Raw genomic sequence first — 21,471 nt, forward strand, 5'->3', positions numbered from 1 at the left:
GCAGACATGCTTCTGCTGATTAAACTATTTCAGTGTTTTCCCTATAATTCCTTTTACAAGATATAATCTTCCTTGAGTCTAGCTCAGTTCCTGGAGAAACCATAAACATATTTAAAAACTGCCAGGTTATTTTTGAAACTGTTGTTTTTCCCATTTAGCTTTCCATTTGTAGGGATGTAACCTGGCTGTTTTTGTCTGCTCTCAAAAAGATGAGCAGGGTTGAACCTGGCTAATAATTGGAGGGGAACCCACCTGGGAATCTCAGTACTGTATATTTAATAGGAAAATATTAAAAAGTGTCCAAAAGCAACAATGTCAATTTCCATACTACTGCTAAGAAAATTACGACAGATCAATAAAATTATAGGAGCTGAGTTTAACTCAAGAGAAACTTTTCTAAAGGTAGACAGTTATATAACAATTCCACAATTCTGAAAGAACAAGCTTGTTCTATATGAAATTTAATGCTACAGCAGAATGAAGTAACACTGAAGATAAATGCAGGTAGTCCTCAATGCACGACCATAATTGAGCCCAAAATTTATGTTGTTAAGTGAGAAATTTATTGAGTTTTGCCCCATTTTACAATTTTTCTTGCCACATTTGTTAAGTGAATCATTGCAGTTAAATTAGTAACATGGTTGTTGAGTGAATCTGCTTTCCCCATTCTTTGCTTGTCAGAGGGCCGCGAACGGGAATCACGTGACTCCGGAAAACTGCAACTGTCATAAATCTGTGTCAGTTGCCAAGCATCCGAATGTAAATCTCGTGACCATGGGGATGCTGCAATGGTCATAAGTGTGAAAAACAGTAGAAGTCCTTTTTCTGTGCCGTTGTAACTTTTAACTGTCACTAAATGAACTGTTGTATATTGAGGACTGCCTATATTACATTTAATTTTTTAAAAATAGCTAATAATTTATATCTTTGAATAAGACTGCATTTAATTCATATAATTATATTTTATGACTATTTACAGGAAGGTTCTTGGAGTGGGGCTGAAAAGTCCCAATTAAAAAAAAATTAAATCAAACACACACACCCCTGGTCAATGGTGTCCCTCTTTACCAATGTTAAAATCTGGTCACCTTATTTTAATATGAAGATAGGGCTTCTAATTTAATTTAATAATGTGATGCAGTGGTTAGAATACAGTATTGCAGGCAAACTTTGCCCACAGCCAGGAGTTCAATGCTGCCAGGGCTGAAAGTTGACTTATCTTCCCTCCTGTGAAGTCAGTAAAATGAGGATCAAGATTGATGGAGGCAATATGTTGATATTGTAAACTACTCAGAGAGTGCTGTAAAGCCATATCAGGTTCTGACTTGGCAACTAACAATAATTAAAACAGGATATGAAATTTATAAAGACAAAATAATTTACATGTGATCCGAAGCCAAGTGTCATGGCCCTGTCGGAGTCTGGGTTCAAAGAGGAGGGTGAGGCAGAGCCAGGCCAATGGAGGAGAATGGTGCAGCTTTTTTAAGCCCAGAGGAGTGACCAGGGGAGCAGGACAAGGTAGTCCGGGTCCCTTGGGCCTTGGAGGGGTGGCCAGAAATGGAGAGAGGGCACAGGATGATCGAGCAAGGAAGAAGGAGAGGGAAAGAGTAGGCAGTGAAGCATAGGACTGACGGAACTCCAGGAAGGAGCAATTTCCTCCCCCTCATGATCCTCAAGTGTGGAGGGTGGAGAGGAGGTGGGATCAGTGCAGGGCAAACCAATGGCTTGGGGGAAGGCATTTCACCCCTCGTCACAAGGCTTACCTGGCGAATAAGATTTAAAGAGATGCTCTGGAGAGGGGCACTTGTTGGGAACAAGTGTTGCCTTTTTCCAGCCACATCTGTCAACATCTTGCCACCTTGTCTTGCTGTGCTTAGTCTTGCTTTGCCTTGGTTCAACTTGTCTTGCTTTGCCTGACCTGGTTGTGGGCAAGTACTCATCAACACAGCTCTGCTTTGAGTTGTGCTGCAGCCCCAGCGACCCCTCCATGCAATGAGGACTTCCAAGAATCAAGTTTTCTAAACTGTGTTTGCTCTCAGAACTGGCTGCTTCTCCAGACTCACAGTAGAACTAGTGAAGGTATGTGTGTGTGTGTGTTTGGAGTATTGCTCTTGGACTTATAGTGAACTGTGGGAACTTGGGGGGGGGGAGTTGGAGCAATAAAAGGGAGTTAAGCCTTCACTCTAGCTATGTGAGGTGGCGCAGTGGTTAGGGTGCAGTACTGCAGGCCACTTCAGCTGACTGTTATCTGCAGTTCAGCGGTTCAAATCTCACTGGCTCAAGGTTGACTCAGCCTTCCATCCTTCCGAGGTGGGTGAAATGAGGACCCAGACTGTGGAGGCAATTTGCTGACTCAATTTGCTAAAAAAAAATCTGTAAACCGCTTAGAGAGGGCTGCAAGCCCTATGAAGCGGTATATAAGTCTAATAGATAGATAGATAGATAGATAGATAGATAGATAGATAGATAGATAGATAGATAGATAGATAGATAGATAGATAGATAGATAGATAGATAGATGTTGCTTTCGTACCCAGCCCCGGTACCCAAGGTAAAAACAAACTTACAAATAACAAATTGGTGCCACCAAACCATCATGCCTATGACAGACTCACATCTTTTAATTTTCTGGCCAGCAGGTTTGGGACCAATGTAATCTATGGAGGATGATATTCCAAAAGATGATCCTTTTTAAAAAAAAGAATAGCCACTTATCACATGTCTTCATTTTTGAATATCATATGTCTTTATCAAATTATTTCAACAAAAAATCAGATAAAAGTACAGGGCTTACTAATGTTTACTTGCATTTTCTTTCTGGAAAAAGTATAGAAGTAGAAAACCACTATAGATAGTCCTGAATTTATGACCATAATTGGGATCAGAATTTTGAAGTCATGATAATCATACCTTGAGGCACCAACTTGACTAGACCCAATTTTATGACTATTTTGCAATGGTTGTTAAATGAATCATGTCATAAGTCTAAACCTATTATAATGAATGGGTATTTTTTTGCTAGAAACTGGCAAAAAAGTTACAGATCATAGTAATGTTACAGTGGGACACTGAAACCAATTATAAATGTGGGCCAATTGCCAAACACTGGAAAGGCAATCCTGTGACTGTCAGAGGGAATGGGGGGAGAGCATGATATTTTACAATGTCTAGAAATGCTTTACTGGTTTAAAGCATTCTTTTCAAGGCTGATGTAATTCTGAATGGTCATTAAATGACCATTGTACTACCTGTATTAGTAGGTTTGTTAGATTTGGAAGCCACCTGAACTCTTTCACTTAAGAGAAGAAAACATCAAGAAGGATCTGTCTGGATTAACCAGAAACTAAGCTGATTGGAAAGAGAATAGACAAAATAAAATGGTGCATAATTTATTTCTGTAATTCTTTACCACAAGAGAGTGATATTTGCTAATAGATAGGTTTTTTTTAAAGCTAGTAAATAAACAGAAGGCTGGTTGATTCAGTGCAGAATGCCTCTGTGGCATTTCTGCAAGCATTCTATTTGCAAAAATTAGTCCTGTATAAGTCTTTTGAATATGCTACTGTAATATTATACCAATTACAAATGGTTTGCTATATGGCTATGTATACTCCTATACAGAATTATTTTAAATAAGTATTTGTCATAAATAGTGGTGACTCCATAAATCTGTTACTCATTATGTCATCTACATCCATTAGAGAAAGATTGGTCCCAGAATAATGAGGAAATCAGTAAACTTCTAGAAATTGTACAGATATGAATATAATTTAAATGTTCAAGGATATTTCAGATTATCAAATAGGCAGAATATTCCAAGAATCCTAATGTAAATGGTACTTAGATTAACAAAATAAATTATACTGAACCACATAATATAAAGAAAGAATGAAAGAAGGAAGAATAAACAATTCACCAAAGCAGATTGAAGTAATGGACGATAGTGAACCTATATCAGTGTAGAACTGACTCCTGTTTTACACATAGAACCAACTCCTACCAGACACAATGAGCTGTTGATTAGAGATTCAGTGTGTTCTGGAAAAATAGTTTCCTGGCAGAGAAGTTATAGATTTAGGGTTGACAATGGAATTATTGTTTGTTTTCTCCTTGTAACCACTGCTGCTGCAGAGAGTCAGACCCTGATAGGAAGGCTGAAATGGGATCTGATACTTCTCAATTCCTCATAACCTCTTCAACTCAGATTCACATCACAGGAAACTCAAATGCCACTCAAGGAGTTCCAGCTTTCTCAAAGCATTGCTATGGGTTTTTCCATAATTTGGATTCCTTCCTTCTTTCTATCCTTCCTCCCTCCCTCCCTCCCCCTCCTTTCTTTCTTTCTTTCTTTCTTTCTTTCTTCCTCCCTTCCTCCCTCTCCCTCCCCCTTCCTTCCTTCCTTCCTTCCTTCCTTCCTTCCTTCCTTCCTTTCTTTCTTCTGAATGGGCAAGTAAGGCTAAATAGCTGTAAGAGGATTTACCTGTCTAATCCCTACAGAGTGAAATTATGAATTGAAAAAATTGTTTAGGGGGACAGGGGAAGTGTGCAATTCTCTATGGCTGTAATGGCTTATATATTTTTATTTATTTTATAGATACTTGGTGTTTGAAAAAATTTCAGAATCCCAAAACAATGTTATAAAGTACATCAAAAGTAGATGTTATGGCCAGTCACAGCATATGCACATACAGTGAGAAAGGGAATGCAGATTCATTCTACATTTTAATAATAGTTTTAAGTCTTTCCCTGCACAAAGATGTTTTATAGAGAACTTGATTAATAATTAAGGCAGATCAAAATAAATCTACCTAAAATATTAATCACATTGCATTTGAAATATATGTCCAAAGGAGTAATTTTTTTACTTTAATTCAGTATTTCTCTCTATCTTCTCCTAAAACCACTTAGAATTTTACAAACTATGCCTGAATTCTGGCTATAGAGCACATTTCTGTGATCTCACGGGGATGTTTGTGCTTACCATCAAGGTCTCTCAGGACAATGGCATGTTTTCCAAGTGAATAGCTATGAATTGGCACATTTAGAATTTGCTGTCTTATCTAGCAGAATTTCAGCAGCACTGAAAGGATGTTTTGTTCACTCAGGCTACTGAACAAATTCACACTACTTTGTTTTTGCTCATAATTGTTCTTTGTTCTAGCAAGCTGGGTTATTCACTTGCTTCCAATTTTTCATGACAGAAGAGCCAGTCTGGGGTAGTGGTTGAGGTGCTGGATTAGTAACTAAGAAACTGTGGTCTCTCTTAGGCATAAAAGCTGGATAGGTGACTTTAGGCTAGTCTCTCTCCCTAGTTCACATCACACACAGGGATTATTATTGTGGGGAAAATAAGAGGTGAGAATAGTACAAAAGAAATGTATAAATCTAATAATAAAAAAATATTAAAATGGACTTCATTTCATAAGGATTGCCTTTCTGTAAGTACTAATTCAATTTGTAAATTCATACAGTAATATATATGCTAAAGTACCTACTCAAAACATTCAAAATCATACAATATCATAAAACCAATAGGAATAGGTCAAAGAACCAATTATTGTATGGTCTGCCATGCTGGTCTGCTGCCACCTAGCTCCATTTTACCACTGCTCAGTGGCCTCTGTTTGCACTGCACCACCTCCACTAGGCTGCAGGCTGGATCTCTGAACCGCCTTTCTATCTCTCAGATGGGCCATAGGGCCTCTTCTCAGTTGGGCAACTGGGCCACCTCATTAAAATATTTTCTTCCCAAAATTTTAAAAATTCTAAAAGTTTATTTTCAAAATTCACAAAATTTAGAATATATTTTTAAAAAGAAAATTTAAACTGAAGTTTCTATTTTTAAATGTTAGTCTTCTAGATTAATAGATTAACAGTGCTGAAGGAACTTATACCATTTCTGGACAAATGGGCCTCCGATCGCCTCTCAAAAACCTCCACTGATAGGCACCCACAACTTATGAAGTCAGGTGGTTCCACTGGTTAATTGTTTACACTGTCAGGAATTTTTACTTTTCTTCTAGGTGTTCTAAATTCTCCTTTTGTTCCCACTTATCTGTTTCCTCTCTCTCTCCCACATCTTCAAAATTCATCCATACATTCCATTATAACACCTGAGATATACTTAAACCTATACAACAGCAAAATACAATATATTGTATATTTGTGGTGGGGTGTAGAATATACTGTATTTTTTGAAATATAAGACACACCTTTTTTCCTCAAAAAAGAGGCTGAAAATCTGTGTGCGTCTTATACACCGAATACAGCATTTTAGCCCCCCCAAACCCTGCCCCTTCACCAAAATGGCTGTGCATAGCCATATGGAGGCTTTCAGAGAGCTCCTGGGGCTGGGGAGAGAAGAAATGACCCACCCCAGTCCCCAGCAGACAACGGCATCACTCTCCTCCCTTACATCAAAGGCACCACAGATAAAATCAACAAAACTTTCCACAAAAACAATATCAAGACAGCCTTCAACATTGACCAAAAAATAACCAACATCTTAAGAAACTCCAAAGATAAGGTAACCAGACATCCCGATTTTGGCAGGACAGTCACGATTTATAACAATTTGTCCATGTCCCGGGGCGTTTTTAAAAAGTCCCGATTTTCTGGCTTCATGTTGAAAGCCCAGTGGATTTGCTTAAGAAATCCTAAACAGGGCAAGACAAAAGACACTCTGTCTAAACCCTCTCTCTGTCTCAGTACTTTCATTGAAGATATTAAAACGTTAAAGCAAGAAAATGGAGCCCCGCGCCCCTTTTACCTCATTTTATAAGAAAAGATGACCTAGTACCATAGAGCTGCAGGAAATACTTGGCTAGAGAAGTCGCGAGTGTTCCTTCCTGGATTTTCCGGAGGGGAGGGGTTACAGAGGTTGGAGGTCGGCTCGTGTAGAAAAAATGGTGGCAAAGTTTCTTTGAAAAATATTTCTCTGACTAATTTCACCATTTTAATTTGCTCAGTTCTTTGTATTAACAACTACATCATTCTGGATTGACTTGGAGTGCTCACTTGTGCCTGCTGGTAAGTGAGCTGGGTTTTTTTCTTTTATGTATTTTAAAATAATATTTTATTTATTGTGCATAGGATTTTTTTAAATAGTTTTATTCTGTTTGGATTCCTTTTTTAAATTGTCTTAGACTATTTTTTAAAAAAAATCTATCCAAAATAAATTGAAGTGAAACCATTTTTAAAAATTCTATGCACAATACTTTGAAATATATTGTGCATAGAATTTTTAAAAATAGTTTTACTTCAATTTATTCTGTGTGGATTCTTTTTTTAAATTGTCTTAGACTATTTTTAAAAAGATCCCAAATACAAAATACCAGCTGCAATTATTCACTTAAGAACTGTGGCAAGAAAGATGGTACAGTGACCAAAGTTACAATGGCATTGAAAAAAGTGACTGATGACCATTTTTCACACTTAGCGACCATTTCCACACCTAGTGACCATTGCAGCATCCTCATAGTCATGTGATTAAAATTTTGATGTTTGGCAACAGTTATGTTGAAATAAAAAAAAATATTACAATACTATTTTTGCGTTGTATGAAAATTTTTGTTGCTCCGTATAAAATTTCTAATCAAGCCCCCCCACCCCCAGTCAAAGGTGTCCCTCTTTACCAATCTGAAAATCTGGTCACGTTACTCAAAGACAAAATCCAGCTAGCAAATCAAGGAGTCTATGAAATACCATGCAAAATCTGCCCTGCAACATACATAGGATAAATGCATGCATTGCAGAACACAAGAATGCAGTAAGAAAAAAAGAAAAAACTTCCTCCCTTTTCCAGCACCTTAAAGCTACAGGACATGAAATTAATTTTGAAGGAACCAGGTTAATTTCCAAAACTGAACTCTTCAACAAGAGAATAATTATGGAAGCTATCGAAATAGAGAAACACCCACACAACATGAATAAACGTAATGATATCTCCCACCTACCAGACATCTGGAAACCAGCCCTAGTCAACAAACGAGGCCCACCCACCACCCAGGCCGTTACAACACGAAACAACAATGGACACACAGCCAGCACCAATCAGCACCAATCTACCAATCATGATACAACCACACAGCCAATCATTCCACTTACTGAAACAAAGCCAGCACTCTACACACCCCCACCAAGATTTATAGAAAGACAGCAGCTCCGATCATACTGTAAGCCCAAAACCCAGCCTGAAGATGGAGAGTGAGACCTCGCTGAAACGTTGCCAAGACAATCTCAATCTTACACGGGAAAAGACATGAATACAACAAGACCAGCATACATACATACATACATACATACATACATACATACATACATACATACATACATACATATAATTTTACTACATCCCTATTAATCAAATAACAAGAACCTGATCAAATATTCTGATCAGATACTGCTTTAAGATTATGAAAAGTACAGTATTTATCTGTATAAATAATCTCTGAACTCTTTTTTTAATATTTTTTATTTTTAATTTTCAAAACAGACATATCCTTCTTTACATGCTGTAGAAAGTGTATCAGTTGGTTATAAAAAGACTTTCGTGCATCTCTTCCACAGTCAACAAACATAATTCATATTAACTCAAATATTTTAACTCAGATATTTATACATGTTACCATCATCATATCTCCATTTTCATTTGACTATAATTGTTTAAACGTCCTTCATCATAAAATATACCAAGATTTAATACATAACCACATACTGACCTTTCATTTACTATTTCTAAAATCCTCCATTAACACTGAATCCTTATGTCCTATTCTAGCTAAACATCCATAATATTTAATAACAAAAATTTTAATCCTCCTTTCCAAATCACTGTTTACAATTTGAATTGAGTTTCCTTATGTTATACCCACCCTGGCTGGCTGATAAAAGGAGCCGTTCTCTGTAGCTCAAATGGTTAACTCCCTGCCTGGGAGGCAATAGAGCACAGGTTCGAATCCCAGTAAGGATATGGCTAGCTGATGAGAGCTAAATAGCTTGAAATAGATCTATACTAGTCTTCCTTTATTTATTTATCAGCACAAATAAAAACACAAATATAACAAAGGCAACAGTAAAAATATTGGGTTTCTGTCTGGATGGACTCTTGTGACGAGCCTAATGACAGAGAGTGGAAGTGTGACCTTCCTCCCACACTTGGGCATACCAGGGGTTGTGACTTTAAGTATATATATATATATATGTGTGTGTGTGTGTGTGTGTGTGTGTGTGTGTTATTATCCTTATCATGCCTTTATTTAACTATATCCTGTACCATAACATTTCCCCCCTAATAACCAAAACTTTAATTGTATCTTAGTTCTTTTTTATTAACCTTTATATATAATCCAAAGGGATTTCTAATCTTCCTTTCATGGGTACCATTCAATATTCATATCCAATTATTACTCATCATGACACTACACATTGTATACATTAGTAACATTATCAGTTATTTATTTAACTATATCTATTGTCACTAAATTTCACTAAGTTTAACTAGTTTTAAATTATACTCTTCCATCTATCAACCTGTATCTTTCCAATAGCAAAACAGTCTCATATCTTCTGCCATTTGTGGTGTCAGTCCTCTAATCATCTCCTTAACCAACTTTATATGGACTCCTCTTAGCAACTCCTTGCTAACCACCACGTTTTCCACTTGATAAACATCCTCAACTTCTTCATTATATTTTGCTGTTAGATGCTCTAAATCTTCCAGCTTCTTCTCTATCCTCTCATATGTATTTGATAATTTCTGTATTTCTGAGGATATCTTTTGCACACTTATGGTTTCTTTCTGTTGTTGAAATTGTGCCATTATCTCCAGCTAACAAACACAGCTGTTCTAGTTTAGAAAGTTAATAAGATTAAGCATAGATTCACAATAACGTTTTGTTTTCACTTTTCTCTGGTTAAAGATATGCTTCAAAGGGGATATCTGTATGCTTTCCTTCTTATCACTCTCCATAACCAAGCAGTGAGACCTTGTAGTGCTAAGCCAAAATAATCAATGAGAAAAAAGAGTGTTTCATTTCCAATACACAAACCTTCCAGCCTCTGAGTAGCAGTGTTATTGTTACAATTTTCCTTGTTTCTTTTTGTATCTTTTTTGTATTTCAAGTTTTAAAAAAAGTCCGATGTTTGAATGTTAGGAGAACACCCACAGTAATGAAAGAGGAAAATTTTAGTCCATAGGTTACAGGGAATAATAAAAGAAAAAAAATAGAAGAAGAAACCTTAATCCAATGGTTTTAAAAGGCTTGCATAAATTCCATCTATGAAAATAGCATTTAAAAAGTAAGATACCCACTGTCCAAAACCATTCCAAATTTAATTCCACCACTTATTTCTTCTGTTCTCCAATTTAAATTAATTTTAAGTTTTTTATAGGCAGTCTCTTTTTTAAATGGTAAAAGTTCCTCACCAGCTGGAAACACTTTCTCTTTCCATATCCTTTCGTTTTGGAGCCGCCCCTACTTCGCCAGCCTTGGCTGGATTTTTTGTCGCCGGCTTGAAGAACTTCTCTTGCATCGATCTGAGACTTTGCGATGTCCCTGAGGTCAGCAAGATGTATTCTTTCTGGTCACCATCTCTACGTGACAGTTTAGGTCCAATTGGACCACCCAGCAGCAAAAGTATCAGCTGCGGTCTCAGAGCATCGAGACCACACGTCCGTATCGTCGTGATGTTGGCTCCTACTCCAATAATCTCTGAACTTTTAACGTATAGGTTTTATATGGCAGTTAAATAAATATTTAATTTAACAAGCCAATCTTTGTCCAGAATAACCTTTACGTGTATAAGATGTTTTCATATACAAAACAATACATTTTAATAATATATGATTCAATTTTATATTATTTTATAGTATCAAATAATATATTATGTATATTTGTTTCATTCTATCTTTTTATTTTGGTTTTAATGTTGCATTCTAAACAAGAGAAAACATATTTTCAGCTGATCTACTGCAGAGGCAAATGAGTATCCATTCTGTGACCAATGGAGCAGAGCTAGAAAGGATGCTAATTCTCTGCCTCAACACTGTCTTCATGGTGATTATTCAAGCCTTCTCTGACATGGAACAGTGCAATCAGCCAGCAGTGAGTACACATATAAATAGCTTCTGCGCAAACTAAAAGAATGACTGTCAGTCATGTCCTAATTACTGCTTTATAGAAAAAAGGATAAATGAAATTTATTTTAATTATGATTTTAGAACCTTAATTATTAAAAGTAAGCTAAGTTTGTGAATAATATTTTTAAAAGTATAAGACAAACAAATTCAAAATAGAATGAATCAAATAGAATATACTATGCATTTTGGAGTTTTTTTAAACAAATTAATCACACACACACACACACACACTTACACACACACACAATGTTTTTTAAATAAACAGCAATAAGAATATTCTCCTAACTTTTATAGTTTATTGGGGAAACCATCACATCTCCTGGAAGGCTATTTGTCCTTCCACTTAATATTAGCTACACTCTGACTTTCCTATCAACTTCTAGGAAATACCAACATGATATGCACTGGATATTTTCCCTGGAAAGTGAAGACTGAGAAACTACCAGAGGAATGGAAAAAAGCTGACATGGTTCCCTCCTTTAAAAGAGGAAGAAGAAAAAGAAACAGATCCAGGAACTACAAACTAATCAGCCTAACATCAATACCTAGGAAGATACTGGAAAAGATAATTAAAAAAACAGATCTACCAACATCTAGAAATGAGTAAAGTAGTAACTAGCAGGCAGCATGGGTTTGTTTAAAAAGATCATGCCAAACCAATCTTATTTCATTCTTCAACACAGTGACTAAAGTAGACCAGCGAAATGCTGTGGACATAGTATAGTTAGACTTTAGAAAAGCATTGGACAAGGTAGACCACAACCTACTTCTTGGTAAGCTAGAAAAAAGTGGAATAGATAGCATTACTGCCAGATGGATTTGTAACTGGTTGACAAACTGTACTCAATGAGTAGTCCTTAATGGTATTACATCTCCATGGAGTGAAGTAAGCAGTTGGCAGGGACGTGCAGTCACTAGAGGCGAGGGAGGCGGGGCCTCACCAGTCTCCTCAGGGAAAGGAAAGGATTTTAAATAATTTTCTTAAAATAATTAAAGCCAGGGTAGTTGCTACCAGATTTCAAGTCACAGTGGCTTGGTGTCTGCTCTCAGTATTAACTAGGAGGAGGCTAGAGAACTAGGGGCCTCTTTTGCATAAGGATTTTTTCGCCTTTTAAGAGTTAAACAAGGGTTAACAAGCGAAGAATTTATTATGCAAATGAGGCAAGTATTCTCTCGCCTCATGTAGAGGGCATTTTTAGAGGCTTTTTAGAGTTTTCTGGGAGCGACTAGCTCAGTCTGACTTCAGAGCTCTGGCTTTTCAAGAGGAAAGGGCGGGGCAGGGAAAAGCAGAGTTGAAATCGTCTCTGAAACAGCTGGAAAAGGTCCGTGTGTGGGGAGGGGGGAGGAATTCAAAAAGTTTGATCGGAAGGCAACAGGGAAAGGGGGGGTATGGCAGAGGAGCTGCTTTCAAGCCTTTGGAAAATATATCCAATCCAACTTCTGTGTTTGTGTTTGAGAGTGAGTGAATGAGAGCAGGATCGAAGTTTTCTGTGTGCGTGTGTCTGTTTGAGAGAGGGGGAGGGAGGGAGGGAAAGAGGGAGGAAGGAGGGGGAGGGAGAAGAAAAAGAACGGGAAAACTTATTTTGCAAGGGGGAAAAATGCTGTCGCTTTAAATCGGAACTGAGCATGCCTGGCTGTGGAATTCTGGGAGTTGAAGTCCACAAGTCTAAAAACAGCCTCACCGGGGCTAAAGCTGAGCGCACGTCACTGGCAGTTGGGTACCACAAGATTCCCTCTTAGGCCCAGTACTCTTCAATATCTTCGTAAACAATTTAGATGAGGGAATATAAGAGGAACTTACCAAATTTGCAGATGATACTAAGCTAGCAGGAATAGCTAACACCCTAGAAGATAGGCTCTAGATCCAGATGGATCTTGACAGACTTGAACACTGGGTCCTAGTTAACAAAATGAAATTCAATGTAGACAAAAGTAAAGTCCTACACTTAGGCAAGAAAAACCAAAAGTACACATATAGACTGGGTGAAACCAGGTTTAATAGCAGTAACTGTGAGAGGGATCTTGGAGTCTTAATGGACAACCAACTAAATATCAGACAGCAGTGTGGAGTAGAAGCCAAAAAAGCCAAATTGCATTAACAGAGGGATACAATCAAGATCAATGAGGTACTAATACAACTTTATAAACCCTTAGTAAGACCACACATATGATTACTGCATCCAGTTTTGGTCACCATGCTATTAAAAAAGATGTGGAGACTCTAGAAAAAGTGCAGAGAAGAGCAACCAGGATGATTAGGGGACTGGAGACTAAAACATATGAAGAACTGATACAGGAACTGGGCATGGCTAGTCTAGTGAAGAAAAGGACTAGGGGAGACATGATAGCTGTGTTCCAATATTTGAAGGGCTGCCACAGAGAGGAAAGGATCAAGCTATTTTCCAAAGCACTTGAAGGCCAGACAGGGCATAATGGATGGAAACTGACCAAGGAGAGATTCAACCTAGAAATAAGGAGGAACTTTCTGACAGTGAGAACAATCAACCAATAGAACAGCTTGCCTTTGGAAGTTGTGGAGGCTTCATCGCTTGAGACTTTCAAGAATGAGGTTTTACTATAGGCTAAGATATCAAATACCTGGATAAAAGCAAATATTACTCCAATTCCCAAAGAAGATTCAGAACTCGCACAGATAAAGAACTATAGGCCTATATCATTACTAAATGCAGACTATAAAATATTTGCATCAATAATGGCAGAGAGATTAAAAAGATTTCTGAATGAATTTATTCACCCGGATTAAAATGGATTCCTACCAAAAAGACAAATTAAAAATAATGTAAGATTTATTTGAGACTTGTTGGAATACTATGAAGCATACTTGGAGCAGCAAATGGTGTCGACTTTTTTAGATGCACAGAAAGCCTTTGACAATGTAAATTGACAAATCATGATACAACAGTTTCATTGTATGAACATTGGTGAGAAGTTTATAAATATGATTAAGACAATATATCACAAGCAAATGGCAAAAGTAATAGTTAATGTGGACTATATGGAGAATTTTAGTATTAAAAAAGGCACAAGTCATGGATGTCCATTGTCCCAATTACTATTTATATTAACATTGGAAGTGTTAAATAGAAATATTAGACAAGATTCAGAAATAAAAGGTATGAAAATAAAAAGGGAAAAATATAAACTACAAGCATTCATAGATGATCTAGTACCATGATGGCGAACCTATGGCGTGCGTGCCAGAGATGACACACAGATCCCTCTCTGTGGGTATGCATGCCATTGCCAGGTGCACTTCTGGTTTCCAATGTGCCGGCCAGCTGATCTTTGTGGGCGCTGGAGAGCCAGAAAATGGCCAAAAACAGCCTGAAAATGGCCTAGAAAATGGCCTGAAAACAGCCCCCGCCTCCCAAAACAGCTTGAAAACAGCCCAAAAACCGGTCCAAAATGCCCCAAAAGCAGGCCATTTTTGGGACAAAAATGGACTGAAAAATACCCCCAAAACAGGCATGTGCACACCAGCCAGCTGGTCTTCAGGTTTCCGGTGCTCCGGCATGCGCACATGGAAGCACATGCACACACTTTCCAGTTTGGGCACTCGGTGCCAAAAAGGTTCGCCATCACTGATCTAGTATTTATTTTAGAAGAACCACTGGAACTGGCCCTAAGTTAATGGAAAAATAAAAGAATATGGAAAAATTGCAGGACTGAAAATAAATAAAGGTAAAACTAAAATATTAGCTAAAAAGCTTACATAAAAACAGAAAGGTGAATTGACCGGGAAAAAAAAAAACTAGACCCACAGATAGTTAACAAAGTAAAATACTTGGTGTTATTAATATAATTCTAAAGGTTGGGTTGGCAATATATAAATCATATAACAATGTTGTACCTGTTGCTTTAAACCATACTGTAAAATGTGATTGGTTGCTGTTTCCCTCAATCGGCCATAAGAGGGAGCCAGAACGACTGATAGCTCTCTCTCTGTTTGTTAGATGCTGGGCTGATCTGATCTGAGTGCCGTGAGCTATTGTAAGTTTTGCAACTGTTAGCAAACCTTGATTACTGGACTGATTATATGTTACTGGACTATGTTATTTGGATTATCCCTTTACTGAGAGATATTGATGATTGACTGAATTATCCGTGTATGACTTGGACTGTTTGACCTCTATTTCCACGAAAGTAAAAGCCTATTTAAACTGCAGTGTCTCTGTATGCTGGTTTGTGTGTTCTCCAACACAACTCTCATAACTCTTCGCTGAACATCTTCGCTCTCCCAACCAGGAGCTTACCTAACAATGTTTATGGGCCCAGAATATACCAGATGTAGCTAAAGAGGAGTTGGTGTTGATACACAATACCATATACCGACAGCTGTTTATTTAGTGATTGTTACTATCCTGGAGAAGATGGCGAGCGACCCATCAACAAACCTGTCTATGATAACCCGGTTGGATGGAACAAACAAAGGTTTATGGGATGCTATACAGAATCCACCAGATGTAACTGCATGGAATCCAGATAACAAAGATGATGCCAAGAAAATAGCAGATTTTCAGCGATGCAATGAACGGGTGTTGTGTATTATTGGTCTAGCACTGAATGACCAACAATTAATACATATTCGTGGAGAAAATTCTGCTGCAAGATGTTGGGAGAATTTGAAGAGGATTTATGTACATGACACTGTAGGTGCACACATATATCTTACACGCAAACTGTTTAGGGCACGTCTTCTGAGAGGTGGAGATATGTTAACTCATTTAACTTTCATGAAAGGGTTTTTTCAGGAGCTACATGAAAAAGAATTATTTTTTTTCTGAGCTACATCAAGTTTATATCATAGTTCCTCATTGGATGAGAGTTATGATGTTTTTGTATCTTCTCTTTAAGTCCTAACCCAAAATGAACTAACATTGACTGACATTACTGCACGACTGTTGGAAGAGTCAAGAAGAAGGATGGAGAGGGAACAACTGAGAGAGAAATCACCACAACATGAGTCACCTTCTACTGCCTATACTGTTAGAAAATGTTATTCTTGTGGGGCTAAGGGACATATATCTAGCTTCTGTAAAAAGGCAAAACAATAGAATGCCAGAAGAGCTAGAAAAAATGATGTGTTTGATACCAAATTATATTTGGGTTTGCGGAAATACCATCCCAAGGAAACATAAACTGAGATTAGAACAATATAACAATAGAAAAAGAAAGGGGGAGAGGAGAGAATGAGAGGAATAGGGGGGAAAGAAGAAAGAGGTAAGGAGAGGAGGATGGAAGGGGGAGAAAGAGAAGGAGAAAGGGTAGGAAGGGGAAGAGGAAGAGGAGTAGGAGAAAGGGAAGAAGGAAGGGGAAGGAGAGGAGGAAGGAAGAAAGTAGAGAAGGGAGGGAGGGAGAAAAGAAAGGGAAAATAAGGTGGTGTTATAACAGGCGGAAGGGATGGTAAATAAACAACCCAAACTGTATATTATAATATATTAAATAAAATAATAAATGTATAAGAATGACAAATGTAAAGAAGAATAACAATTATGTGAATGTATACTTAAAATGGTATGTAAGAGAATAAAAAAATAAAAAAAACGAAAAAAAAGAAGAAGAAAATGATTAGGGGACTGGAGGCTAAAATGGTTAAAGGAACTGGGCATGGCTAGTCTAGTGAAGAGAAGGACCAGAGGAGACATGATAGCAGTGTTCCAATATTTGAAGGGCTGTCAGAGAGGAGGGGGTCAATCTATTTTTCAAAGCACCTGAAGGCCAGACAAGGAAATGGATGGAAACTTATCAAGGAGAGATTCAATCTAGAAATGAAGAGAAATTTTCTGACAGTGAGAACAATTAAACAAAGGAACAGTTTGCTTTCTGAAGTTGTGGGAGCTTCACCACTGGAAGATTTCAAGAAGACTCTGGATTGCCATCTTTCAGAAATGGTGTAGGGCCGTGATGGCGAACCTATGGCACGTGTGCCACAGGTGGCACACGGAGCCATTTGTTAGGCATGTGAGGCATTGCCCTGTCAGCTCCAGCAGGCCAGCTGACTTTGGCCTTCATTTTCAGCTGTTTTTTGCCCTTTAAAGCCTTCCAGAGGGCCTCCAGGGGGCAGCGGGAGCCTTTTTGCCCCTTAAGAAAAGAAGAAGTCCATCTATAGACAAAAAAAAATTAAAGTGGAAGACAACAAGAAGAATGATCAGTTAGATTTGTCAGGTTAAAGTTGGTGGAAACATTTAATCACTCTAGGGGCTCAAATGTGTTTCTTGTGAACCCATTTTGAGATGAGGGGAGATCTTTCCAGGCCACTGAGTGGACTTCTGATGCCATCTTGAATCAAGAATCTGTTTAATTTCAAAGTGTTGCTTGCCCTCCACCATAATGGGATATGGTAAGGGGGTGTGTGGGTCATAAGGTCAAAGTCACTTCTGGTTTTAATACACTGCAATGGAAGATTGGGTGTACTTGTGGTAATGACTTGGGTAATTGCAGTTCCACTGTGAATAATAATTAATAATGTGGGTAATGGGGATGTGGGTAATTTTGGGCCACGGTTTTAGATGGTTACAAGGACTGTAAGAATTGAATGGACAGGTAGACTCGATCCCCAATTTTAAATGCTTAGGCTCTACTCACAGGAGAGGAGGGAAGACGAGACACTCTCCCCCTACACCATTGCTGGTTTCCAGCTATTTGAACTATTCGAACTGTATTAACCGCTTGCACAATATTAATACCTGCACAAATTTTTCTGTATGTGGAATGTGTGTTTGTATGCATGTAAATGAATGATCCCATGTTTTAAATTAATTTAATTTTATATCCTCTATTTTATTGTACTATTATATGTTTTTAACGGTTACAGTGGGGTATGTATGCGGAGAATGCCTGCCCAGTATATATGAGGGGACTGAGAGTGCGGACTGGAGCCCCCTCCACTGAGTGCAGAAGCAGAAGTGGATGGGGGACCGGATCCGCCTCTCGTCCTAGAATGAATGGTATGAATGGCCTGCCAAGAAGAACAGGGGCATGGGAGGGGAGGAGGGGTCTATGGGGATGGGGACGGGCCGGAGCATCTCGGTTATGACCGGGAGCGGCAGGTATGACGGGAGATACAGGGCTAGCCATTACCAGGGAAGGAGGGTTCGCTACGTCACAGCAATCCCTTGTTCCGGCCCTGAAAGCTCAACTCAAGGACCTGGTGACAAGAGAAGTCTGGGCCCTGGTCTCAGGTTGCTGTTGCTAAATTCCAGGTCTGTGATTCATAAAGCTCCCCTCGTCCGGGACTTAATATGAGACGAGGGGGCAGACCTGGCATGTATTACTGAAACCTGGCTGGGCCACGAGGGAGGAGTCCCCTCTCAGAAATGTGCCCAGAAGGGTTTCAGGTGCTCCACCAACCACAACACCAGAGAAAGGGGTGGGGGAGTGGCAGTTATTATCTGAGAGTCATTAGTTCCTCGCAGGATCCCTGGTCCAGAGACTGTTGGGTATGAGTCCCTTCTTGTGAAGTTGGACCTAGGGGTCAAGTGGGCTTCTTTTTGACGTACCTACCTCCCAGCTGCATCACAACAGGCCTGCCTGCGCTCCTAGAGTCAGTAGCCGGACTGGCGGTCGAGTTCCACAACCTACCATCTCTTGGCGAATGCTCAGATGGGGCTCAGGAGTTCATGGCTTCCATGACAACCATGGACTTGACCCAGGTAATTCAGAGTTCGACTCATAAAGCAGGACACACGCTCGATTTGTCTTTCTCTCGGGGCAGTGGAGACGTGATCTGGAACTAAAGGGTATAGAGATCTCGCCCTTGTCATGGTCAGATCACTTCCTGCTGAGGCTTGATTTTTGGAAGCTACTCCCCCACTGCAGGGAGGTGGAGCCAATTAAATGGTTCCTCCCCATGCGCCTGATGGACCCATTGGGATTTCAGATGGAGCTTGGAGAGATACCTGACACCCTTGCCCACAATCCGACAGAGTCCTTGGTCACTGCTTGGAATACAGCGGCGGCTGAGGCACTAGATCGGATTGCGCCTTTGTGGCCTCTCCACGGCAGTGGATCCAGGAGGGCACCTTGGTTTACCGAGGAACTCCGGGAGATGAAGTGCCAAAAGAGACGCCTAGAGCGACGTTGGAGGGCTAGTAACTCCGAATCTGACCGAACACAACTAAGAGCCTTTATTAGGATTTATTTAGTGGCGATACGAGTGGCAAAATGTACTCATTTTTCTGCTCTTATTGCGTCCCTAGAATCTCGCCTGGCTGCCCTGTTTAGGATAACCCACTCCCTCCTGAAAGGGGAGGACGCGGGGGAACTCTTACAGGGAAGGGCTGAGGAATTTGCTCAGTTTCTGTCGGACAAAGTCACTCAGTTACGGACGGACCTTGACTCCACTTGGACAGTACCAGCGGAGATGCCGAGGGAGGGCCTTGATCAGATTTCTTGGAGTGAGTTCCAGCTTGTCACTCCTGAGGAAGTGGACAAGGCCATGGAAGCGATGAGTGCCTCCACCTGTTTACTGGACCCGTGTCCCTTCTGGTTGGTCTCGACCAGCAGGGAGGTAACACGAGGCTGGTTCCAGAGGATCATGAACACCTCTCTGCAGGAGGGATCTTTCCCGCAACCTCTGAAGGAAGCGGTGGTAAGACCCCTCCTTAAGAAGCCTTCTCTGGACCCAGCTATCCTCAAAAATTATCATCCAGTCTCCAACCTCCCTTTTTTAGGGAAGGTTGTTGAGAAGGTGGTGGCCTTTCAACTCTGACGGACCTTGGATGAAGCAGATTATCTAGACCCTTTCAGTCTGGTTTCAGGCCTGGTTACTGCACCGAAACCACTTTGATCGCACTGACCGATGATCTCTGGTGGGCCAGGGATAGAGGACATTCCTCTATCCTGGTGCTCCTTGACCTCTCAGCGGCCTTCGATACCATCGACCATGGTATCCTTCTGCGATGGCTGGAAGAGGTGGGAGTGGGAGGCACCGTTTTACTGTGGTTCTCCTCTTACCTCTTGGGCAGGTCACAGTCGGTGTTGGTTGGAGGACAGAGGTTGACCCCTAGGCCCCTTAAATATGGGGTGCCACAGGGCTTGGTCTTGTCCCCCCTCCTATTTAATATCTACATGAAACCACTGGGGGAGATCATTCGCCGGCACGAGATTAAATACCATCAATATGCGGATGATACTCAGTTGTATCTCTGCACCCCGTGCCAACTCAGTGTAGCTGTGGAAGTGATGTGCCAGTGCCTGGAAGCTGTCAGGGCCTGGATGAGAATGAACAAGCTTGCACTCAATCCTGACAAGACCGAGTGGCTATGGATGTTGCCCCCGAAGGACAGTCCAGACATTCCATCCCTAAGCCTGGGGGGTAAAACTTTACACCCCTCAGATTGGGCCCGCAACTTGGGTGTCCTCCTGGACCCGAAGCTGACATTAGAACATCATTTGTCAGCTGTGACCAAGGGGGCTTTTGCCCAGGTTCGCCTGATGCACCAGTTTAATATTAGTGGGGTATGCATGTGGAGAATGCCTGGCCGGTATGTATGAGGGGATTGAGAGTGCGGCCCGGAGCCCCCTCCACTGACTGCAGAAGCAGAAGTGGATGGGAGCCTGGATCCGCCTCTCGTCCCAGAGTGAATGCCATGAATGGCCTGCCAGAGAGAACGGGGGCCGTGGGAAGGGAGGAGGGGTCTACGGTGATGGGGATGGGCCGGAACATCCCAGTTACGTTTGGGAGAGGCAAGTATGATGGGAGTTACAGGGCTAGCCATTACTGGGGAAGGAGAGTTTGCTACGTCACAGTGATCCCTCCTTCCGGCCCTGATAGCTCAACTCAAGAACCAGGTGGCAAGAGATGTCAGGGCCCTGGTCTCAGGTTGCTATTGCTAAATGCCAGGTCTGTGATTCATAAAGCTCCCCTCGTCCTGGACTTAATATTAGACGAGGGGGCAGACCTGGCATGTATTACTGAAACCTGACTAAGCCACGAGGGAGGAGTCCCCCTCTCAGAAATGTGCCCAGAAGGGTTTCAGGTGCTCAACCAACCACAACACCAGAGAAAGGGGTGGGGGAGTGGCAGCCACCATCCGAGAGTCATTAGTCCCTCGTGGGATCCCTGCTCCGGAGACTGTCAGGTGTGAGTCCCTTCTGGTGAAGTTGGACATAGGGAGTCAAGTGGGCTTGTTTCTAACATCCCAACTCCCAGCTGCATTACAACAGCCCTGCCTGCGCTCCTTGAGTCAGTAGCCGAACTGGCGGTTGAGTTCCCCAGACTGATAGTACTGGGGGATTTCAACCTGCCATCTCTTGGCGAACGCTCGGATGGAGCGCAGGAGTTCATGGCTTCCATGACAACCATGGAC

General features: G+C 40.4%; 1 protein-coding gene across 3 annotated transcripts in view; it reads right to left on the reverse strand.

Annotated features, from left to right (window-relative positions):
- The window catches only part of CNTN1 (contactin 1), a 284,705-nt gene that overhangs the window by 234,529 nt on the left and 28,705 nt on the right, over window positions 1–21,471 (reverse strand). The window contains exon 2 of one of the 3 annotated variants that reach the window (XM_087723575.1): window positions 2,568–2,687. The exons of the other annotated variants lie outside the window; for them this stretch is intronic. The gene's annotated coding sequence lies outside the window, so the exon portion shown is untranslated. The remainder of the gene's footprint in view (window positions 1–2,567; window positions 2,688–21,471) is intronic. 3 annotated transcript variants of the gene reach the window in all.

This window comes from Thamnophis sirtalis, unplaced genomic scaffold (assembly GCF_051295495.1).
Source record: "Thamnophis sirtalis isolate CommonGarterSnake01/CBP01778 unplaced genomic scaffold, rThaSir2_p1.2 scaffold_9, whole genome shotgun sequence".
Classification (NCBI taxonomy): domain Eukaryota; kingdom Metazoa; phylum Chordata; class Lepidosauria; order Squamata; family Natricidae; genus Thamnophis; species Thamnophis sirtalis.